Source organism: Lolium perenne, chromosome 5 (genome assembly GCF_019359855.2).
Source record: "Lolium perenne isolate Kyuss_39 chromosome 5, Kyuss_2.0, whole genome shotgun sequence".
In the NCBI taxonomy this organism is placed as follows: Eukaryota; Viridiplantae; Streptophyta; class Magnoliopsida; order Poales; family Poaceae; genus Lolium; species Lolium perenne.
The window spans coordinates 88,229,945-88,239,392 of record NC_067248.2 but is presented as its reverse complement, the minus strand read 5'-3'; the positions used below and the strand labels follow the sequence as shown (position 1 = coordinate 88,239,392).

Sequence of the window (9,448 nt, the reverse complement as noted above, 5' to 3'; positions counted from 1 at the left end):
CTGGATAATTTAATCTACATGAGTCTAATGAATTTTGGTGTAGATATGTCTCCAAGATCGTGCTCTTCGCATACGCACGCATTGACAGGAAGGACACGGCCGATCGAAGATGCACATGTACATGTTTTCAAGGCGAAGGGTATATCAGATCAGGTCTTAAGAAGATGAAGACGTACGGCAGCCTGCTCCAGATTACCATCGTTTTATCAAGTCCAACAAGCAGTCGCCGGTGAAGTCATCGTGGAAAGCACCGGCATGCCGGAGGCTGAGAAGTTGCCGACCAGCATGTTCCATACCGCGCCGCTCACGAAGAAGACAGGGAGTAAGCAACGCTTCGCCATGCCAAGGATCTGGAACGAATCGCTGCTCATCTCCGCCACAAACATACCCATGTTCGACGTTATTGCCGGCGTCGCTTGCGTTCACCACATCAGCAGCGTGTCGCCGAGAAGCTTCACAGCGTCCGCAAAGTAACCATCTGTCCCCACTGCCTCCTGTCCAGCGGCATGACGCCAGTTCCGACGAGAGGGAACAGGTAACACACGACCACAAGGATGACGCGTAGAACAGTGCTTTGGGCAGCGTCTTGCCAGGATTCTTGACATTGCAGGAGAGTGTGCTCACCGAGTGCCAGTAATTGAGGTTCCAAAACAAAGTCTCCGGGTATAGGTTCCAACGGATGTGGATGTCGACCACGAGCCACCTAGCCGGATGAAGCTGGGGGTGCGCAATGGGCGTCATGACAAAGAAAGGGAGAAGCAAGAATACCCGGAGAATGATGGCCACCCACCTGACGACAGTGAGTCCCCTATAGTTCAACATCGTCAGCATGGCCATCAGGTCGACGATAGATACGCACTCGGCGCACCTACGCCCAGTGCCGGGCTTGAGGTAGTCCAAGAAGAGAACGAGATGTAGGGCATTATCAATGACCCCGCTCAACCACTTGATCCATCCCTGTGGGAACACCCATTGGGGGCTGAACCGCCAACGCCCAATGGCAGTGTGGAAGATTTGGTGATCCACCGTGCGTCCACAGTTTGAATCAGTTGTGGTTTGATTATTTTGATTATTTTTGGATCAATTGAGTGGACTGATGTAGTAGCCGACTCAAGTTATGGTTCAGTTCCATCCAAAAAAAATTGTTCGAACTCGATCAACACCCAATGTATGAATTCTATTCAAAGATAGGTATGATCTCTCCTTATACATATACATCTGCACGATTCGATGAAGGACGAACATATACATGTACAAGATATTGTAGATCGATGTAACGTAAGATAGTGTCTTTATTGGTTCCCGATAAGATGCTAGACCTTTCCCCATAGTATGACTATGACTGAAAGTATCACCACCTTGCATAATGTCAATCAGAGAATTATATTTCGCCCAAAAATATTAGTGATTTATATGAAAAGAAGGACCACATTCAACGACATGGAGCAACCAAATGTACACCCCACACGGCGTGCCAACGGGTAACTAAGACAACAAAGATATATTCGCAAGAGCCCTTATCACATACGCTTTAGCCATAACAAAAAAAAAACATATGAATCTATCACATGTGTTACTCTGTAATAGATAAGAAAGAAGGCACCGTATTTTCATAGGGTTGCTGTACATAATCAAACACCGTAGGCTGATCCGAATTGTAATGATTAGATGAAGCCAGCTTTTTACAGAAACTAAATTGTATTACTTACGGTGAGAATAAGTCATCACATTTGAAGACACAAGACATAATGTATGCACCGCTGATAGTGAAAATTATAATGTGGTAGACGGATCATTTTCTTTTTACAGAATTCATCACCTGACCAAGTAGATAATAGTAAAAATTATATCATGTTTAGATCTAATTCTTTTGGGCGAGCTGCTCAAGTATGTATTGGTTCAAAGATACACAATAAGATACGAGAGAAAGAGGAGATGGAAGAAGAAAAAGATTAAAGATTGGCAACAAAATTTATATTCAATGTTTACATCCGTCTTCCACTCTCATATACCAAGGGATCCGCAATCAAGTGTATTCAACTAATTATCTGGTAATGGTTCTCCAGGGCTTAGAAATACAATATATTTATATGACCTAAAATTATTGGAAAACTAAATCAATAAACATAATAATTCATGCCAACTAGCCGCGCAAATGCGCGGGCAACCCAGCTAGTTCAATATAAGGTAACATGATTGATTTGAGGTTTATTTCTTCTTATGTCATATAAAATTTATTTGGTAGCAAGACTTGATCAACCTTGTTAACAAGTATATTTTAATGCATAAGAGAGCTAAACAACATTTCTTTCTTTCTTTCTCCCTCCATTTATTTTACTTGCTGTAGCACCTTTTGTTTTGCAATATGCTTTAGTTGTTTAAGATTTTGGAAATCATTTTCCTGCGCAGTAATAATTAATTTAACACCCAGAAATGTGCATTTTTCGAAGTTCTCTAAAAATTACAAAAATTACACCGTTGGTCCTATTTTTCGACGAGACACCTGGGAGTACCAGAGGATGACCTGTGGGGCACCAGAGGGTGCCACACCACAGGCCGGCGCGGCCAAGGAGGTGGGCGCGCCACCCTGTGGTGTGGGCCCCTCCTTGCCCCACTACTTCATCTCTTCCTCCCAGCATCTTCTCTCTCCCGAAAAAACTCGCACCAAGTTCATCTCACTCGTGTTTCTGCTCAAGAACTCGCGATTTTTCGATCTCCTTGCTTAGCCCAGATTTCTGTTTGAAATTTGGCACATTTACTCCTTGGTATGTGACTCCTTTGATTGTCCAATTAGAATTTCGTTTGGTTGAGTATATCTTGAATATTTTGCTGCTGTAGATAACATATTTAGTGAGCTTGCATGCTTGTTCTAAGTAGTAGAAACTAGTTTTGATGCATGTTTAGTACTCTAGCAAGTTCCTATAGTAGTTCCCTTCAATTATATACCTTGAAACCAAATTTTATAAAAAAATTCAGAAAATGGAGGGGAGTATGCACCAACTTAACCAACAAGAGTTGGAGGTGCAGCAAGTCATGAGAGTTCATCGTGAAGAGGGAGTATACCCCTCTTATTACCCATGCATGGATTTTATGCGGAATGCAGGAATCCTGCAAGATGTTCAAACACTGATTTCCAATGCAGGGTTGGAAGGTTTTACTGTTGGTGAACCTCACCAATATGCTAAACTAACGGTGTCGGTTGTGCAGGATTTCGAATTTCATCGGTCTCAAACTAACCCCATGGTCCGGTACAAGATTTGTAACAAAACTATCAACTTGCCTTTCAGTGATTTTTGTACAGCAATTAAAGTGCCGCGGTGGGGATCCTGCGAGAAGATCAGGGGAACGCCACGGGAGCTCTCGAATCTTTATACAATGATTTGTAATGGGAGGAGCTTCTCCAATGATGGTGGTAAGATTAGTAGCATTCAACAGCCAGCTATCCGCTACTTTGCTTATTTCGTTACAAAGTGCGTTCTTGCTAGGAAGACTGGAGGTAAATTATCTGTCCAAGATTTGGCTTTCTTAGCTGCTGCTTTGCAACAGGATAAGACTTATAATTTGGGTGCTTTAATAGCTTGTAGACTTGCTACTAACCGTGAGAAAGGAGGAATTTGTGGAGGTCTTATCGCCTCTCGCTTATTAGCTATGCATGGTGTAGGACCTCACCATTTAGATATTCCGCTTTCTATAGAGAAGCTTGATGTTGTTTCCATGATTAAACATGAGTTTATTTCAGATGCATCTAATTTGAACAACCTGCATTATAGGATAACTTTGTATAAGAAAAATTGGAGCATAACTAAGAAAATTGAAAAACTAGTACGATTGCATGCACCTGCTCTGTTTAACCTTGATGCCAGGAAAGGGTGGTCGATCACAGAAAATGAGTTAAACACATACATAGAAAGGGAAAGCCGTCGTGCAAGGGAAGGTGTGGAGGAGGCCGAGGAGCACCCCGACTCTTCATCCGATGCAGCGAGCTCCTCATATCAACATCATGGTCATGTGGAGCCTCCACGATATTCTTCTGCGCAGGGGCCTTATTATCACTCCATGTATGACCCACCGGCGTGGAACTCCGACCCTCGTTGGGAATGAACTCCACTTAGGCCAAAAGCCTAAGCTTGGGGGGAGGTATACCGGCATCACTCATTCTTTGCATATTATGGTTCCTGGATACTTGTACATACTTGTTTAGTCTCTTAGAGTGGTTTTCTAATGAGAGGGAGATGATATTTGGGGAAGTGCTGTCCAAAAACAGATTCTGGGCTGTTACCAAAAAAATTCGTACGCACAGCCAGAACGTTATTTTGAGTTGCCAATTTTTGATCATGTGCCCCAGGTTGTTATCTAACTTTCATTAGTTGAACACTTTTTGGTTTGAGCAATGGAAGATTTTTGTTAATTTCGATTTCTGTACTGCTGTCAGGTTTTGGCAGATTTCTGTCATCCTGCTTTTCTGTGTTTCTGTTAGTTTGCATTCTTTTGTTTTCGCTTTGTTTCTTTCCTAAAACACAAAAAGACCAAAAATATTTTTGTTGTTTCTCTTCACCATTTGTTTATTTGGTTCTTTGCTCTTATTTTACTTCGTTTGCTATCGTTGGTTTGCTATGAGAAAACCCAAAAAGATTTTGCTTTGTTTGCTTGTTTTCTTTTGTTCTTGTTTCCAATTCGAAAACACCAAAAATATTTGCTGTTCTTCTTTGGTTTGTAAAGTTCATCATGAGTTCAATGGTCTTCGGTGGCTGGAGCGTGGTTTTCATTTCGTATTATCCAAGCTACACAAGTGAAAAGGCAATAATGACGATCTACGACAATCTGATTGTGGTGAGAGGCTGGTATGAACTCTATTTGTTTTCATTTTTGTACATATACTCATCCATGTGAGCATGCTTAGTTGGTTCATGTGAGGTATATGTTATTTGAGAAAGTCTAGTAGTTCATGATCTCTCATGTTTAGCTCCAATTTATTAATATGAGTAGCATGTCATGGATGTTCGCTTGCATTGTTTTATTCATAAGTAAGTATGGCATTGTGGTATCCTCCTCTGAATAATTCATTTATATCGACTTGGCACATGCTCACGCATGCATATGACTGAACAAAAAGTCAATTAAGCCTCGATGATTTATATTGCTTCAGAGTTCTTGCATCACTTTTATGCCTCCGTTAACTTATTTTGCCGCAAGCATGATTATGACAGTTACTGCTCTCTTTATTTGTCGCTCCCTAGTCTTTTGCTAGCCTTCACTTGTACTGAGCGGGATCGCCGCTCGTTCTTCCAAACACCTGAAAACCAAGTTGTTCCAAAGTGTCCACCATAAATACCTATGCATGGCATTTCAAACCATTCCAAGTAAATTCTCATGCGCTACCTTTAAAACTTTCAAAATGCTTCTCAATTTGTGTTAATGTTTCATAGCTCATGAGGAAGTATGTGGTGTTTAGCTTTCAACCTTGTCATTTACTTTTGACGGACTCTCATATGGACTAGTGGCACATCCGCTTATCCAATAATTTTGCAAAAAGAGCTGGCAATGGGATTCCCAGTCCCAAATTAATTAACTTAAATAGACACTCCTCCATGGTTTGTGATTGTTGGACGGCACCCGAAGGATTCGGTTAGCCATGGATTGTGTAAGCAAAGGTTGGGGGGAGTGTCATCATCATAATAAAACTTAAATAAAAAGGCACTCCTTCATGGTATGTGATTGTTGGCAGGCACCCGAGGATTCGGTTAGCCATGGTTTGTGTAAGAAAGGTTGGAAGGAGTGCCACCCAAAAATAATTCATGGGAGCCGCTCTTGTGAGTCCGGTTGATGAGGTAGTTAGTGTACCCATTACCATTCGTTGACAACAACAAACACCTCTCAAAATAATTTTACTCCTCCTTTGCAAATGAAAAGCTCTAGCGCATGTTAATCCCTGCTTCCCTCTGCGAAGGGTCAATCTTTTACTTTTATGTTGTGTCTCCATTCTTTCTTCGAGCACTATCTTGAGAGCACAACTGTCATTCTTAGTATAATATGCTTGCCTCAAAATATGATTGATTGTGGTATAACTTTGATGCTTTTATCTTTGACAATCAATACTTCTAGTCTTTCTATGAACTCCAGAGGTGCCTTGGCATTTATGTTTTGCCGATCAAATACGGGCAAGTAAGATACCACTTTATCATATTCTCTTATGAACATTGCAATCCTGCTTATATACATGATTCATGATGCTTATTATTAATTGTTGGTACCTCTTCATGATTGACATAGCTGTTGGATGATCTTATTTGCATGTATCTTATTATGAACTGCTTAAGTATTAGCCATAGCATGAGAATATATACATCATATGAGCAAATGTGTTCGTGAAAGTTCTTTTATCGCTCAGTTGTTAACTGAATTGCTTGAGGACAAGCAATAAGCTAAGCTTGGGGGGAGTTGATACGTCCAAAACGTATCTACTTTCCCGAACACTTTTGCTATTGTTTTGCCTCTAATTTGTGTATTTTGGATACAACTAACACGGACTAACGCTGTTTTCAGCAGAATTGCTCTGGTGTCTCGTTTTTGTGCAGAAATCCAACTTTCGGGAAAATCCTCGGAATTTATGCAGAAGGCCCTATTTTCCCAGAATACTGACGGAGCCAGGAGGACAAGTAAGGTGGAGGCCCGAGGGCCCCACACCATAAGGCGGCGCGGCCTAGGGGGGGCCCGCGCGGCCCTATGGTGTGGCCCCCTCGGCTGGCCTCCGACGCCCTCCTTCGGACTACTTATCGGCCTCGACCTAAAAACGCATGGGGAGAAGTCGAAATCGCCAGAAACCCTCCAGAGAGCCGCCACATCGCGAAACTCCGTCCCGGGAGCCAGAAGTCTCCGTTCTGGCACTCCGCCGGGACGGGGAATTGGAGGAGATCTTCACCGCCATCACCGCCAACGCCTCTCCATCGACCAGCCATGTTTCCCCCATCCATGTGTGAGTAATTCCCCCGCTGTAGGCTGAAGGGGATGGTAGGGATTGGATGAGATTGGTCATGTAATAGTCATAAGATTGTTAGGGCATAGTGCCTGGTATCCGTAGATGTCACTTTTATGATATTGTTGCAACTTGTTATGCTTAATGCTTGTCACTAGGGCCCGAGTGCCATGATCTCAGATCTGAACATATTATTGATTCATGAAGATATTCGTTGTTTATGATCTTACCTGCAAGTTGTATACACATGTCGCTGTCCGGAACCAATGGCCCCGAAGTGACAGAAATCGGGACAACCGGAGGGGATGGTAGTGATGTGAGGATCACATGTGTTCACGGAGTGTTAATGCTTTGCTCCGGTACTCTATTAAAAGGAGTACCTTAATTTCCAGTAGTTTCCCTAGAGGCCCGGCTGCCACCGGCTGGTAGGACAAAAGATGTTGTGCAAGTTTCTCATTGCGAGCACGTACGACTAAATATGGAACACATGCCTATTGATTGATTAGTACTTGGATACCGTTTTATTATTATCTGCAAATGCCCCTGCTTTGATTGTTATATGAGTTTCTCTCATCCATGCAACGCCCGTTAAATCCGTCCATGTGCCTACAGTATTTTAATCCTGCTGTTTACTATAATCACTACTGCTGTCTTTATTTCACCGCTGCTGTTATTTCACTATTCCTACTGCTATAAAACTGTTACTACTGATAAACTCTTGCGAGCAAGTCTGTTTCCAGTTGCAGCTGAATTGACAACTCCGCTGTTAAGGCTTACAAGTATTCTTTGTCTCCCCTTGTGTCGAATCAATAAATTGGGTAATACTTCCCTCGAAGACTGTTGCGATCCCCTATACTTGTGGGTCATCAATAATATCTGCAGAATCCTTGTTCTCCTGGTTAACAAGCTTATGATCACTAGCAGACATGATTAGTAGGTTAGTGCACTAAATCAAAATATATGGTGGTACTCTCACAACTCACTCAAAACTGATAAGAAAAGGAAATCTTACCGTTCCAAAGTAAATTAGTGTTGCTTACCACTTGTAGTAACAACTAGTGCACAGATGTAGCGAAGCGAATATCAAGGGTATAAGAACAATCACACGACAAAGCAAGGTATATGTGGGACTGTAGGTAGGTTACCTATTTGCACCAATAACAAGCTCTAGCGCTGACCGTAGACAAGAGGTGGTCCGAACTGGACACGTGAATTTTATCGTTGGCAAACAGAGTGTCAGCAGGAATGGACTCTAGTTAGTCCGTCAAAGCGTACTGTGCAGATGGGGATGAATGCAATGCGGGCTGCTGGGGTCACTAAATCTGCTGTTCGTCGGAACCCTACTTCTACTGGTAGGAGGCTTCGTTTTGCAGTCATTGAAAATTATACTGCCTGCAAGGGATATAGGTACCCTATGACAGCGGAACAAATCCAGGACTTGACAGACGGTGGCTATGATTTATCTTCACCTGAGAGAATCCCTGCTTCACCTGCACCAGCTGTTTTTTGGACAAATGCTGAACCTTCTATTCAGTTTATGCCTGCTCAACCGTTGGCTCAGGCCGTGAAAGACTGCTCTGGTTATGTTACAGTGTCAGAACCTGCAATTCAGTTCACTACGGTGCATCCGTTGCCTTCAGATGTTCCTTCAGTGCAGCAATTGGATGCTTCAGTTATTTTGGAACAGGGGTCTGTCTTGGATCAGCCGCCTGCTTCGGTTTTAAATTTGGTTCCGGATGATTCCGTGGGGGGCCTCATCTCTTCTTCTGGGCCAGATCTTTCAAGTGATGGGCTGCAGGAGTTCGAGGCCATGATCGATGATATGGTCTATAAGGTGTGGGAATGTGGTCGTTGTCTTAGCATGGGCCACAAAGCATATGAATGTACTAATGAAATTCGTTGCAAGGCCTGCTTCAGTTATGGGCATATTGCCAAGAAATGTCTCACCGAAAAAAGGAAAAAAACCCAGGTCTGGGTACCGAAGACGGCAAGTGCGGCTACGGGACTCCTCGATTCCCGCGATAGCCCCCCTTTGTCCTCAAGTGTCGTTTCGCCTAGACGGAGTCCGCAGGAGTCCACGCAGTTCTCCACACCATCTACTTCCTCCTCGATTCCGCCTATCTCGCTGGGAGGTGCGGCTTCTCCAGGCATGGCGGTCTTTGAGCTTGATCCCACGCCATGGTTGCCGCTGGGGCATGAGATCATTGATGGCGGGCCCACACGCCTACCACGGACGTTCTACACTCCGCCGGAGATGCCGCAGCGCCGCCATGACAATCTCTGCATCGCCTACATCGCACCACCACAACCAGAGGGGGACGCCTTCTAGAGAGATCAGGTCAGACTTTTTGGAGGATAATCTTGGTCTGGATGTGTTGGATGCTCAGCCGTCTCTGTTTGGTGTTGGTTTGTTTGAGATGAGTAGCCCGGCTACTAGGCAGATTTTAGTTCAGCAACCACAGAGACAGATTGCCA

The 9,448-nt window shown here is 43.5% G+C and overlaps 1 pseudogene; it reads right to left on the bottom strand.

The window, feature by feature from the left end:
* Positions 1–206: 206 nt before the first annotated feature.
* LOC127303788 (polyamine transporter PUT1-like) lies at positions 207–7,901 on the bottom strand (annotated as a pseudogene).
* Between the last annotated feature and the right edge of the window lie 1,547 nt (positions 7,902–9,448).